This window comes from Diceros bicornis, chromosome 13, assembly GCF_020826845.1.
Source record: "Diceros bicornis minor isolate mBicDic1 chromosome 13, mDicBic1.mat.cur, whole genome shotgun sequence".
NCBI classification, from domain to species: domain Eukaryota; kingdom Metazoa; phylum Chordata; class Mammalia; order Perissodactyla; family Rhinocerotidae; genus Diceros; species Diceros bicornis.
The window spans coordinates 46,100,259-46,115,798 of NC_080752.1; the positions used below are offsets into that span (position 1 = coordinate 46,100,259).

A 15,540-nucleotide genomic window follows, 5' to 3' on the forward strand; every position below is an offset into this window, starting at 1 on the left:
CCCTGGGCTAACATCCATGCCCATCTTCCTCTACTTTATACCATCTTCCTCTATTTTATATGGAACGCTCCCACAGCACGGCTTGACAAGCAGTGCGTTGGTGTGTGCCCAGGATCCGAACTGGCGAACCCCGGGCCGCCGCAGTGGAGCGCGCGCACGTAACCGCTTGCGCCACTGGCCCCCACAAACTATTTTGACCACATTAAAATTAAGGATTTCTGGGGCTGGACCCGTGGCGTAGTAGTTAAGTGCGTGCGCTCCGCTGCTGGCGGCCCAGGTTCGGATCCTGGGCGCTCACCGACGCACGGCTTGTCAGGCCATGCTGTGATGGTGTCCCATATAAAGTGGAGGAAGATCTGCACAGATGTTAGCCCAGGGCCAGTCTTCCTCAGCAAAAAGAGGAGGATTGGCAGATGGTTAGCTCAGGGCTGACCTTCCTCACAAAAAAAAAAAAAAGGATTTCTATTCAAAGCATGATACAATGGACAAAGTTAAAAGACAGGAGACTGAGTGGAAGAAGATATTTGCAATAATTAAAACTGACAATGACTGAAAAAAACAAGAATTCTTGCAAATCAACATTGGCAAAGGATATATGAGCAGGCAATTTAAAGAAAAGGAAAAGCAAAAGATTAACAAACAAAAGAAGAGATGCTCAGGCTTATCAGTCATCAGAAAAAATGCAAATTAGAACTATGGTGAGATACCACTTCATACTAATAGGCTAGCAAAAAGCAAAAAGCCAGATAATCTGAATGTTGTCAAGGAGAGAGACATATAGGATCCCTCAGGCCCTGCAGCTATTTTAGGGATTGATATATCTGAACTTGATCAGATTAAGGATAAGCACATCCTATGATACAGTAATTCACCTTCTATTTTATATTCCCAAGAAACGTTTACCAGGGTGCTAACAGCAACTTGTACAAGGATTTTCATCATGGCCTTGTTTCTGGCTGCAGAGACCATGAGGCACCAGCCTTCCATCATTGGGAGTAGAAGGATGAAATGGGGTGGATGCACTATGAAAAACACATTTTAAATAACAAACACAGTCCCATTCTCATAAATTAAACTGAAACATACAAAAATACTATTATTAAAATATTGTAATTTACAATGATAGTTATAATTCCAAGGATATACATTAAATGATTGTCTTTGAGGAAAGAGGAGGGAGAAGGGGATGGAAATGGGGAAAAGAGAGATGTTAATCTGGCAGTAGTGGGGAGACTGTATAATAAATAGGGGAGAAAATGAAAACAAAGACGTGAGAGGCCGGCCCCGTGGTGTAGCAGTTAAGTGCGCGTGCTCTGCTGCTGGTGGCCTGGGTCCGGATCCTGGGCGAGCACCAACCACCGCTTGTCAGGCCATGCCGTAGCGGCGTCCCACATAAAGTGGAGGAAGATTGGCATGGATGTTAGCTCAGGTCCAGTCTTCCTCAGCAAAAAAGAGGAGGATTGGCATGGATGTTAGCTCAGGGCTGATCTTTCTCACCAAAAAAACCCAAAAAAACAACAAAAAAAGACGTGAGAAGTGTGATGGAAAAATCTGGATGAGGAGAGTGCTGCTGTCAACTGTCTACTTGGATCCCTTCAAAGTTTGCCACATAGGCAAGTGAAAATTTTGCCTCTGTCTGGGCCTTTGGGTAGGATGACCATATGCCAGCTGGCTGGGAAAAAGTCTTGGTTTGTACCCAAGACATCCCAGAAAATAGCAGCTCCTTTCCCTCCTGGTTGGGATGATAAATAGATGGTCACCACACCTTTGGGATACAGCAGTGAATAAACAAAGGTTTTTGCCGTCACGGAGCTTGCATTCTAGTCTGGAAAGACAAATAATAAACAATCAACATAGTAAGGAAATGAAACAGTACATTAGAGAGTGAACGTGCTACAGAACAAAGAAAAACAAAACAGATTAAGATGAGAGTACTCAAGTGTGCGGGGGTGGGGAGGGCAGCACAGATTGCAGGGTTGAAAGAAAGAGGGTGGTCAGGGTAGGTGGGCCGCAGTGAGAAGGCGACATTTGAACAAGCCCTCGGGGGTGATGAGGGAGTTGGCAGGCTGAAGTCTGGGGGAACAGCAGTCTAGGCAACTGTGACAGCTCGTGCAAAGGCCTCGGGGCGGGAGCAGAAAAATCACGAGAGAGAAAAGGAACAGCAGGAGAGGAGGTCAGACCTAAGGGGCTGAGCTGACGGTGGGGCCTCAGAGGCCATCGTGAAGACTGAGAGGAGGAGTTCTTGCCAGATATTGGGCAGGGCCTCAACAAGATGTGATTTATGTTTCTAAAAAAATCACTCTGGCTGTTGTGTCAGGAATAGACTGAGGGGGGCAAGGGTGGAAGCTTAGAGACCTACCTGGAGGCTCTTTACAGTAAACCTAAGACAGAGATGAAGGCGGCTTAAGTGAATGGCATCAGTGGAGGTGGTAAGAAGTGGCTGGATTCTGGGTATTTTTTTTTCTTTCTTTCGTTCTTTTTGTGAGGAAGATTAGCCCTGGGCTAACATCCGATGCCAATCCTCCTCTTTTTGCTGAGGAAGACTGTCCCTGGGCTAACATCCGTGCCCATCTTCCTCCACTTTATATGGGACGCCGCCACAGCATGGCTCGACAAACGGTGCGTCGGTGCGCGCCCAGGATCGGAACCTGCGAACCCAGGGCCGCAGAAGCAGAACAGGAGCACTTAACTTCTACACCACTGGGCCAGCCCCTGGATTCCGCATAACTTTTGAAGGTAGAGTTAATAGGATTTCCTAAATGAAAGAATGGGGCGGGGGAGAGTGAAAAAATGGAGGAATCAAAGACTTAATACACCAAAGGGTAGTCATGGTGATCAGATGGTTCTCTCTGTGTTTAGGAAATAAGGAATAAGGCTGTGCCCTGTCTATAGAGAATTTTTAAATCATAATAAAATGGTCTAAATGTTGGTCTACTGTTTATTATCATCATGCACCCGCATTTTAAACAATGTCTAAAAAGTCACAAAATACTTCCTCCCCACCGTGACAGACCACTGCTGCCACTGTCTCTCCCACCCTCCACCCCCAACCTTGTATGCTGCTAAGATGACTCGAGGATTTGGAGGCCTGAGTACTGGAAAATTGTCTTCAATTTTGTTGTGGAAGGCTACGAAATGGAATTTGAGGCAGGGAAGAGATTAGGAGTTCAGTTGCGAACATTTTAAACTTGAGATATCTATTCAACATTCAAGTAGATTCGAGCAGTATTGTTGACTAGACGGATAAGTAAATTTTGAGTTCAGGAAAGAGGTCTGGGCTAGAAATATAAATTTGGAAGTTGCTGGCATACGAGTAGTATTTAAACCATTAGCTTGGATGAGATTAGTAAGAGAGTGAAAGTAGATGGAGAAGAGAATGGGATCAAATTTGGAGCCCCAGAGCACTCCCACATTAAGAAGTGTGGGAGAAGGGAAGGAATCCACAGAGACAGAGAAGGAATGGGAGGCAGATGATGCGGTGTCCTGGATACCAAGAGAAGTAAGCCTGTCAAGGAGAGGCAGTACTGAATTTAACGAAGCGGAGGTCATTGGTGACCTTGGCCAGAGCAGTTTCAGTGAAATGCTGGGAGCAGAAACCAGATTGGAATAGGACTGAAAGAGAACAGAGAGGAGAGGAATTAGCGATAGTGAATAGACACAACTCTTTGGAGGAGATCGGCTTCAAAGAAGCTGTAACTGGTGGGAGGGTAGAGTGAAGAGAAGTTTCTTTTAAGATGGTAGAAATATAGAATATTTGTAAATGCATGGGAGTGATCCAGTAGAGAGCAAAAGTTGACGATGTAGGAGAGAGAGGTAGATTGCTGCAGCGGCGTCCTTGAGTCTAGTGGCTCATGGGAGAGATTGGCTTTAGATAGGAACAAAGAAAGTTCGTCTATTGTAGCTAATGGGAGGCAGGTATGTGGGTGCAGATTTTGAGATTGCCATTGTTTCTAGACTGTTTCTTTAACCAAATCTCCACTCTAAAGTCAAAATGCATTGGCAAAGTTTTATGTTTGAACACAGCAAAATTTTGGGCACTTAGTAAGTGCTCAATCAATGATAGATATAATAATATTATTATTCCTAGCTCTTTATTTCAGCAGGCTCCAGTCTCTCCCCACTGGCTCCCACCCTCTCTCTCTCTTCCCCTTCACAGCTGAAGTACTTGAAACAGTTGTCTGCACAAAGATTCTACTTCTTTGCCTTTCATTCACTCTTCAACCACTGAAATCTTGCTTCACCCTCACCACTCCAACTAAAATCTCTCAGTGCTAAATCCAGTAAACACGGCTCAGTCCTCATTCTCCCTAATCCCTCATTTGACCCTGATGACTATGCCCTGCTGGAAACTTGCTCCTTCCTTGCTTCAGTAATACTATCCTCTTGCAGGGTGCACCTCCTACTCGTCACCCCACTCCTTTTTCATCTCCTTCCTGGGCTTATGTCCATTGTCTGTGTAATGAGTATCAGTGGCTTTTGCATCTCCAGACTCCGCTCCCCCTTTTCCTGTGGGGAACCATCCTTCCACCCCTCTTGGTTCAGGGAACACTGATCTTACCCCAAACACAGGAGTAAGCTTATGGCCCAGGCCTGGCCAATTTGTCATGGGTCAGGAAATATCTAAATAACAACCATTGAGAATCATCCCCAGGACTTTTGCTGGAACTATTAAGAAAGAACTGTTTTCTTCCCACAGACTTTGCTAAACTGGTAGGATATAAGTCTGAATCTGCTGGTTGCCATCTTTGCCACCTTGTAGGAGGAGCCTGCCTGAGAAGAAAGCTAACCCAGAGGAAAGCGAAGCCAAGACATGATGACTTGATGACACTGAGGCCACGGATCTAGCCATACCCAAAAGCCAGTCCTCTTTTTGAGTCAAATTCTTTCTTGTTTTGTTTTTGCTTAAGTCAGTTTCATTTGAGTTTCTCTTATTTACAACTGAAAGAATCTCGAAAGATATAGCCTGTATATTTTATGTTGCTGTTATCCATGTTTTTAATCTAGATTTGTTTCTTTATCAGTCTTTCCTTGGGTGATTCTATCCATACAGCTACAATTGATATATTATAATTTTATTTATTTATTTTTCCCCCCCCAAAGCCCCAGTAGATAGTTGTACATCATAGTTTCACATCCTTCCAGTTGCTGTATGTGGGACGCGGCCTCAGCATGGCCGGAGAAGCGGTGCGTCGGTGCGCGCCCGGGATCCAAACCCGGGCCACCAGCAGCGGAGTGCGTGCAAGTAACCGCTAAGCCACGGGCCGGCCCCTACAATTGATATATTAATTATGCTCGACTTTAAGTGTTTAGTACAAAATCCTCTCATAGCCACCACCAGTTTATTACACTCTTCCACATGGATATCCCACAGACATTGAAAACCCAGTTTGGGACCCGGCCCTGGGGCCTGTGGTTAAGTTTGGCATGCTCCACTTTGGCGGCCCAGGTTTGGTTCCCAGGTGTGGACCTACACCACTTGTTAGCAGCCGTGCTGTGGTGACATCCCACATACAAAGTAGAGGAAGATGGGCACGGATGTTAGCCCAGGGCGAATCTTCCTCAAGCAAAAAGAGGAAGATTGGCAACAGATGTTAGCTCAGGGCTAATCTTCGTCACACACAGACACACACACACACACACACGCACACAAAGCTTCGAGAGGGAATAGATGGGGCCGGCCCCATGGCTTAGTGGTTAAGTGCGCACGCTCCGCTGCTAGCGGCCCGGGTTCGGATCCCAGGCGCGCACGGACACACCACTTCTCCGGCCATGCTGAGGCCGAGTCCCACGTACAGCAACTAGAAGGATGTGCATCTATGACATACAACTATCTACTGGGGCTTTGGGGGAAAATAATTAATTAATTAATTTAAAAAAAAGGGAATAGATGGACCAAGATGGTGCTGCATCTCAGAAAGCCAAGGCAGGAGTGAGCTTGAGTAAGGACCAGGTTGCCAATAGGGCCCAGTTCTTCAGGTCAGAGAAAATGAGAGTAGAGAGGCCACTCTGTAGGGTGATTGGGAATAACCTTTGCAGGGAGCCATTTCAGGCTCTATCTGTAGTCCTCCTCTCATCTCCCCTTCCACCCTCTCCTGGCAGTGGTTGTCATGAAATTAAGATAAAATAATGCCCCGACTTGGGGCCGGCCTGGTGGCACAGCGGTTAAGTCCACGCGCTCTGCTTCAGCAGCCCCGGGTTCACAGGTACGGATCCCGGGCACGCACTGACACAACACTTGTCAAGTCATGCTGTGGTGGCGTCCCATATAAAGTGGAGGAAGATGGGCACGGATGTTAGCCCAGGGCCAATCTTCCTCAGCAAAAAAGAGGAGGATTGGCGTCGGATGTTAGCTCAGGGCTGGTATTCCTCACAAAAACAAACAAAGAAAAATAATGCCCCTCAGCTGGGGTTGGTGTCCCCTTCCATGGAATTAATCACCATCCTCCATCTGATCACTCCCATGGCAGAGCCTCTGGGTCTTGTTGTTAAGGTTGTACACTGCATACCACCACCACATCTAAGGGGGTGCCTTTCAAATGGTAGATATCTTTGCTATTTAGAATTTTTTAAAAATGTTTTCTATAGTTTTGCTGACTCCAAAAACTAGTGATTTGTGTGATTATCACAACAATATTCAAGCATACATTAACGTGTCTTTTTCTAACAAAATTACCATGTATCATTCCATTTTGACAATAATCAAAAAACCTTGTTGCTGTAATATCATCTAAAATAACTTAAACAAGAGCTGCTTTGTTGACTACAGTATTGATCAGTGATCGAAAAAAAAAAAAGAGGATCCTGTTGGTATCAGTGCCTGGCCAAATGTCATACATTTTATCTTGCAGTTCATACCATCCGCTGCTATGTTTCTGTACCATGAGGTTATTGTTGAGTTTCATTATCACACAAATTACTATGTAATAACTAGCATGAATCTACCATTAAAATCTACAAAGTAAAAATTACACAGATATAGCTTAAAAATTATTATATAATGATCCTCATTGTTTTACATCAACTGTTTATTTGTTGTTATGTAAATTTCGTTAATACAACATTTTTTCTTCCCTGAGGAAGATTGGCCCTGAGCTAACATCTGTGCCAGTCTTCCTCTATTTTGTATGTGGGTCACCGCCACAGCATGGCCACCAATGAGCGCTGTAGATCTATGCACAGGAACTGAACCCAGGCTGCCAAAGCAGAGCACACTGAACTTAACCACTAGGCCACGGGGCCAGCCCCAACAAATATTAAATACTGTTAACATTTATTAGCATATAACACTGATAATATATGTATTTTTTTTTGTGAGGAAGATCAGCCCTGAGCTAATATCCATGCCAATCCTCTTTTCGCTGAGGAAGACCAGCCCTGAGCGAACATCTATTGCCAATCCTCCTCCTTTTTTTTTTCCCTTTTTCTCCCCAAAGCCCCAGTAGATAGTTGTATGTCATAGTTGCACATCCTTCTAGTTGCTGTATGTGGGACGCTGCCTCAGCATGACTGGACAAGCAGTGCGTCGGTGCGCGCCCAGGATCCAAACCCGAGTGGCCAGTAGCGGAGCTCGGGCACTTAACCGCTAAGCCACGGGGCTGGCCCCATGATGATATTTTAAAGTGTTATGAATAATAAGATAAAATCCTAAATCATGAAATTATTTCTCCCTGGATATTAGGAAAAACATTTTTTAAAACATCATGAGATCCAGAAAATAAATCAGAAAGCTGTTAAAGAAATTTTGTTTATTTAAAAAATACATATATTGGGGCTGACCTGGTGGTGCAGCAGTTAAGTGCGCACGCTCCACTTCGGCGGCCGGAGGTTTGCTGGTTCAGATCCCGGGTGCGCACTGACGCACCGCTTATTAAGCCATGCTGTGGCGGCATCCCACATAAAGTAGAGGAAGATGGGCACAGATGTTAGCCCAGGGCCAGTCTTCCTCAGCAAAAAAAAGAGGAGGATTGGCATCAGATGTTAGCTTAGGGCTGATCTTCCTCACACACACACACAAAAAATACGTATATAGCTGCACTGTCTTAAACATTTAGTTCTACTGGCCATACTTAGCAACTCCTCTGGATGACTGGATTTCTGGAAAAATTAGATGGACTGCCAGAAGTAAAGGAAACACTTCAGAGGTACTAGTTTTAGCAAAACGTAGCACTAACACATTGCTGATGGGGCAGGTTGAGAGTTTACCTTGAACTTCCACGCTCCATAGCTGATGGAATTTACGAAAAACTAGAAGAGAAGAAAAAACAAAGAATCCATTAAACCAAATGCACTTTCTTTCTATCAGGTATCTGACCACATAACTTTGCATATTAAATAGGAACTCTGGTTGAAATTATCTATCTCAGATGAGAAATGTTAAGTTTCCAGATAGAACGTTTTGGAAATTTAATACTCCCAGTCCTTCTAGAAAAAAATCCACTAAATCCTGGTTACTTTATTTTACCTCAAAGGATTCTATATTTTGTCTATATTCTAAAGTCTTTGGGACAGAAAAAATTCAATGAAATGAGATGAGAATGCAAATGCGAATGAAAGTAAAGATTGGCAGCATTTACTGCATAGTCCTAAAAAACATGAAGAAAGTGAAATGCACATCAACCAAATGGAAATCTGATTCCAAAAATATATTCTATTCATGTGAACATGAAAAAAAATTGGGTGCTGTTTTTGAACATATGATACTTATGATTCACTTTTTAGTGAGGGAATATCTAAGCTCATCCAAGAAAGTTAATGAGTGTGATAATGGGAAATGTTCTTTATTTGGCAGGAATCATAGCAAAATTTGATATGATTATGTCAGAACATTTATACAGAATATAAACATTGACACAAAATAATATTACACATTGTTTAGGGAATAAGAGACAAAACTAAATAATTAAAATTATAGATGCAATGAATAAGATCATGTTGAATAAAATAAGAAATGTTAGACATTACTCAATTATTTGAAATACAACTCCAGGAACAAGCTATGTAGAATATGCAACAATTATTTTAGATTTGTTGATTTCCAGAATGCAAATATATCTATATGTGAACATCTTGGAGGATTTTCTGTAGCAGATGACTCAACAAGGAAAGGATTTTACATTCTCAGTAGACTACTTACAAAAACTAAATCTAGACAAAAATAACCCAAGGGGCCAGGAATATGACAATGCAACAAAAATTCATGGAAAACTATAATGGATTGTAACAGAAGATCCTAGAAAAATAATTCTAGGGAAATCTGTTTTCTTTGTTTTGCATATTCTTTAAACGTGATAGTGAATGATGTGGTAAAAAATTCTTTTGACATCACTGAATTTTTAAATATTGTCTAGGAACTATCCAGCAAAATTTCAGTTTTGATGAAACGTTGGAGTGTTTTGAACATGTATTTTCAAACACGAACTTTCAAATGTTGAATGTCAATGTTGAATCCACAATGAGAGAGTCAAGTGGATGCCATCATGTCACTAAAAACTCAAAAGGCAGGATGCAAAGCCCCTTCTAGGAACTGTTAATTATATTAATAAAGACATAGATTCTAGAATGCAAAGTATACTCTAGCAAATTTTAAATGTATTTGCTCAGGCCCAATAAGAAATGGCGTTTAGTTAAAATCTCATAAACAAATCATGCAGGAATCAAAATTTAATATACATAATGCCCTTGAAAGCACTGAAAAAATTAAGATGTTTTTCATTTAAAAAAAGAGGCAAGATTTATCAAAAATAGGTTATTGATGCCAAATTACAGAATTTCAACATTGATGCCATTACTCCTGTAGAAAATGCTAAGAAAAAGGAGGAAGACTCATGTTATTATGATTTCCAAGATCCAAAACTAAAATTCAAAATTATTTCATTTTATTTTGCTATACTGGACCCATTAATAAGATCCCTAAAAGAAAGATTTATTTATTTTTTTTTTGTGAGGAGATCAGCCCTGTGCTAACATCTGCCAATCCTCCTCTTTTTTTTGCTGAGGAAGACTGGCCCTGGGCTAACATCCGTGCCCATCTTCCTCCACTTTATATGGGCAGGCTGCCACAGAATGGCTTGCCAAGCAGTGTGTTGGTGCGCACCCAGGATCCGAACCAGCGAACCCCAGGCCGCCACAGCGGAGTGTGCACACTTAACTGCTTGCGCCACTGGGCTGGCCCCATAAAAGAAAGATTTATTTTTTTAAATAATTTTATTTATTTATTTTTTTCCCCCAAAGCCCCAGTAGATAGTCGTATGTCACAGCTGCACATCCTTCTAATTGCTGTACGTGGGACGCGGCCTCAGCATGGCCAGAGAAGCAGTGCGTCTGTGCGCAGCCGGGATCCGAACCAGGGCCGCCAGCAGCGGAGCGTGCGCACTTAACCGCTAAGCCACAGGGCCGGCCCAAAAAAGATTTATAACACTGAAAAGAATATCACAGCCTTCTTAAAGTGTTTTTATCCAGACAACATATGTAATTTGAAGAATTATGATAAATATGTACAACTGCAACTCTGTAAAAATTTACAATTGAAATCAATTGTATACATAGAAGGAAGTGATTATGATGGGACATTAATGGATCAAGAACCAAAAATCTTAAGTTATTTTCTAAAATCTAGGAGGACTACCATTGAAGAATTGCAATATGCTTGCAACAATGATGATTTTCTATTATTTTATGTTCAATATTTGATTTGTGTAGTTCATACAGAATGATCTGATGTTTGTCATAATTGTTATTATTGAGAAATAATACACTAACTTATGAAATGTGTTAGTGGAGGATGGGGCGACTTGTTCTAATTCTCCGAAACACGGATCAGCAAAGTACAGCCTGGGGACCAAATTGTTGACCTGCTCCCTGTTGTTTTTGTTTTTGTTTTGCTGAGGAAAATTCACCCTCAGCTAACATCTATGCCTGTCTTCCCCTATTTTGTATGTGGGTCGCTGCCACAGCACGGCTGCCGACAAGTGGTGTAGGTCCACGCCTGGGAACCAAACCTGGGCTGTCAAAGTGGAGTGCATTGAACTTAACCATCGGGCCACTGGGGCTGGCCCCCTGCTCCCTGTTTTGATATGATCCCTGCAAGCGAAGGATGGTTTTAACATTTTTAAATGGTTGGAAAAAAAATCAAAAGACAAATACTATTTCTTGACACGTAAACATGATATGAAATTCAAATTTCAGTGTCCATAAATAAAGTTTTGCTGGCCCACAGTCACGCCTACTTGTTTAAGTATTGTCTGCGGCTGCTTTCCTGCTCCAACAGCAGAGTTGAGTAGTTTTTTGTGTGTGTGTGAGGAAGATCAGCCCTGGGGTAATATCCCCGCCAATCCTCCTCTTTTTTTTGCTGAGGAAGATTGGCACTGGGCTAACATCCATGCCCATCTTCCTCCACTTTATATGCCCATCTTCCTCCACTTTATATTCCTCCACCACAGCATGGCCTGACAAGCGGTGCGTTGGTGCGCGCCCGGGATCCAAACCTGGGCCGCCAGCAGCAGAGCGCACGCACTTAACCGCTACACCACAGAGCCGGCCCCTAGAGTTGAGTAGTTTTGACAGAGACCATATGACCTACGAAGCCTAAAATATGTACTATCTGCCCCTTAACAGAAAAAAATTTGCCAACTCCTGCTCTAAAGAGTACCCTATGAGCCTGGGGCAGCCCTGTAGAGACTTGAATCCATGCAAAATTCCCCCTGGATCTCCCAAACACCTAGCTGCCATCTGAGCAGCTCAACTTGATGGCCCACAGATACTTTGAATTCAGCGTGGCCCATACCTGCTCCTTCTAGCACCCCCATCAACCCAGTTGCTCAAGCCAGAGTTTTGGAGTTATTCTTGAATCCTCTCCCTGCTCCTCTATCCCATTAATAATCTGTTTTTTATCTTTTTTTTTTTTTTTTTTTTGGTGAGGAAGATCAGCCCTGAGCTAATATCTGTCGCCAATCCTCCTCTTTTTGCTGGGGAAGACTGGCCCTAGGCTAACATCCCTGCCCATTTCCTCTACTTTATATGGGATGCCGCCACAGCATGGCTCCACAAGCAGTGCGTTGGTACGCTCCCGGGATCCGAACCTGCGAACCCTGGACTGCTGCAGCAGAGCACTCGCACTTAACTGCTGTGTCACCGGGCCAGCCCCTGTTTAGTATCTTTCAAATCCATCCCCTTCTCCACGCACCTCCTGCCACCATCCTAGCTGAAGTCATCAGCATTTCCTACAGGGTGACTGGACCAGTGTCCTCAGTGCGGATGCTGGCCCCCACTCTTGGACCCTCTAATCCATCCTCCACCAGATAGCCAGAGTGGCCTTCCTAGAATACAAACTGACCTCAGCATTTCCCTCCTTCAGTCCCCTCCATGGTAGAGAATTAGGCTATTTGTTTATCCATGATCTTTTCCAGTCATGGCCCCATCTTCCTCTGGCGTCTTTCTGTGTGCATAGGATGGGATTGTCAATCCCAGCATCTGGCCCCATGGGCCATCCCTAGGTGGGCACAAGCCCCGCACTGGGCCAATCAGCCAGTCTTTCCTGGGAACTTCAATCTTGAGTGAATATGCATAGAACTGTTGAATCAATTGATATGAGAGTCAGCTTTAGAGGGTAGGGTTTTGGGTGTGGGCTCTGGAGCCATACTGCTTAGATTAGAATTTCAGCCCCACCACTCACTAAACTGTGTGACTTTGAGCAAGTTACATAACTGTCCCATGCGTCGGTGTCCTTGCCTGTAGAATGGGTATCAGAACCACATGTCAGGGCCGGCCCCGTGGCTTAGCAGTTAAGTGCGCGTGCTCCGCTACTGGCGGCCTGGGTTTGGATCCCGGGTGCGCACCTATGCACCGCTTCTCTGGCCATGCTGAGGCGGAGTCCCACGTACAGCAACTAGAAGGATGTGCAACTATGACATACAACTATCTACTGGGGCTTTGGGGAAAAAAAGGGAGAAGGATTGGCAATAGATGTTAGCTCAGAGCCGGTCTTCCTCAGCAAAAAGAGGAGGATTAGCACGAATGTTAGCTGAGGGCTGAGATTCCTCACAAAAAAAAAAAAAAAAGAACCACATGTCACACGTACTGAGGCCTTGCCGATTGAGGATTAAACAGGCTCATATGTGGGAAGGGCTGAGAGCAATGCTTGGCACCTGGTGGGAGCCTGGTAAAGAAGCTGTCTTTACTCCCTTGAGAGCCAGCCCACCTAAAGTCCTGTCGCTGGGACCCCCTCTTCCTCTTCCCTGGGCCTGGCCGGTTGTTCTTCAGCTCTCGTTAAGAGATCCTTTCGTCTTTCTTAAAATAGTTTGAGTGGAATTTTGTCGCTTTTCATCGAAGAACTCTAGCCAACACTCTCTGTGGCTTCCCACTGTCCTGGGACACAGGTCAGAAACCTTCACAAGGGCTCAGGGTCCTGGCTGCCTTGGCCCTGCCCATCTCCCAGTCTCATGTCACGCCACCGCCCCTCTCAGCCTCTGCCCCCTCCAGCTCCTTGTGCATCCCCAAATTTACCAAGCCCCCCCTTTAACACCCCGAGTCCAGATTCTCTGCTTCCTAATCAAGAATGCCCTCTCTGCCTCCTATACACCTGCCCTCCCCCATCGTTCAGGTGTCAACCTTTTTAACTCCTCCCCATTCTGGTAAATAAAACAGGTCTCACTCACCCATTCCTGGTAGGCCTCCGGAAAGGGGCAAGACCCTGCCTCCCTCCACCTCCGCCAGGTTTGGGATCACTGACAAGAAGAGACTTGTGATAACCCCAAAACCAGATTTCTTGAGCAGATTTCCTTCCATTTTACTTTCCATTGTCTGGATTAAGAAAAAACAAATAGTTTTGTTTTGTACTTTCCAAACGAAAATGCCGTTATAATATTCTTTTAAAATGGTGCACACACAACCTGGGGGTTCAGCTACAGGGTCTTCCTTTTCCTCCCCTTTCCCACCTCCTGCCTTACATTCCTGGGGCGCCTGGTGGTCACATTCATTGTCTCTTACTTTCCCCTAGACCCCAGCAGGCTGAGAGCCCCCTGAGGGCCAGGACCACAGCTCCCTCACCTTGGAGGCCCCAGGGCCCTGGCAGGGTGGGGGTCAGTTGATGTTTAATGAAGGAGTGAAAGAATCCATTTCAAAGGGAGATGAAGGAGAGAGGGGCCTACCTCTGCCCCCTGGGGGCCTTTTTGCTGAGTCCAGGAGCCCAGATGGCATCTCTGGTCAACCTACTGTTCACAAAACCCTTTCCCACAACAGCAGAGGCACAAATTGACACTATCCCCGCCCAGCCCTCCACTCTAGCCACTCCTCCAGGCCAACCTCTTCCACAGCTGCGCCAATGACTCTGCCCTCTCCCCACTGGAGGGGGGCAAGGAGTTGGGGGCGCACCTTTGACCCAGGTGTGCAGTGACAGATGGGGTCTCTTCCCCAGCCCGAGGGGTAAAAAAATATCACAAGTGTCCTGTAACCCAAAGAAAAGAAACCAACTGTTAACAAAGGTTGGCTAGTTTCTGGTGTTGGGAGCAGCTGTATTTTCCTTTTGCGTTTTCCATTTCGTGCTGTCTAGAGCAGGGACTACCTTTCAAAGCAAAAGCAAAACCAGAATAAATATTGCTTTCAAAGTTGTCTTTTTGTGTATGTTTTGATTTTGTGGTTTATTATTCTTTATTTTCAGTTGGGTAGAAGCCAGGCTCCTTTCCCCAACGCACACACAGACTCTGCACCACACACAAACCTCAGGAGTTAAATCATTATACAAAATTATAAGCAGGAAGAAGGGAGTGGGAGAGGAGTCCAGGTCCTGGAGAGGTCAGGGTGTGAAAAGGCTTTTGGGTAAGAATAGGAGCAGATTCATTCACCAGGTGCCCTCTGGGCTGCTACCCCACTGCAGGCCCTCACCCACGCCAGGAGCTTGGCCACACCCGGTGGAGTAGGAGAGGCGGATGTAAGGGAGGAGAAGGAGGAGGGGGAGGGGGCAGCCCAGAAGAAGACTTGGATTTGCCACATTCCCTCTGTGACCTCACTTTTCTTAAAAAAAGAAATGATTTCACATCTGCTCCTTTTCTAGAAACATCTTCTAAAAATTTTTGCGGCAAAACAATTAAAATATTTTAAAAGTATGACTTGCAAAGCAACTATTTGAATGGAGCTCTTTCCCTGCCCGGCCCTGAATACAGGGTCTCTGGGGTGGGGGAAGGGGATCAGGGCCTGACATGTGAAGTTCCTGCCAGGCCTGCCTCCCCGGGCTGGAATCTCAGAGGGAAGGAGCAGCAATTCCCTCAGGCCAAGAAGGAAATGAGTCTCCACCAAACGCAGGACCCTGAGACCCTCCCAGAGACTCGCACAAATTCATTTTACAAGCAGTGTAAAAATTCTGAGGATTTTGGAGTGCGGAGGACTTGCTTCTGGTTTTCCTAAGGCTGGCTCCTGCTTAATTAAGGAAATCACTGCTGTGCTCAACAGCTGAAGAAACACGGGAAGGATCAAGAAGGGAACTTCCAACTCCGCCTCCCCATTCTGCCTGAGTCCAAGTGAAGGGTTGGCCCCCAGAATGGGGCTGAC

At 44.8% G+C, this 15,540-nt stretch overlaps 1 long non-coding RNA gene across 1 annotated transcript; it reads right to left on the reverse strand.

Annotated features, from left to right (window-relative positions):
- Nucleotides 1-1,671: 1,671 nt before the first annotated feature.
- Nucleotides 1,672-13,771, reverse strand: LOC131412476 (uncharacterized). The gene is made up of 3 exons (XR_009221775.1): nt 13,653-13,771; nt 8,203-8,244; nt 1,672-1,825 (listed from the first exon to the last, which is right to left on the reverse strand). It is a non-coding gene; the product is annotated as an uncharacterized LOC131412476 (long non-coding RNA).
- Between the last annotated feature and the right edge of the window lie 1,769 nt (nt 13,772-15,540).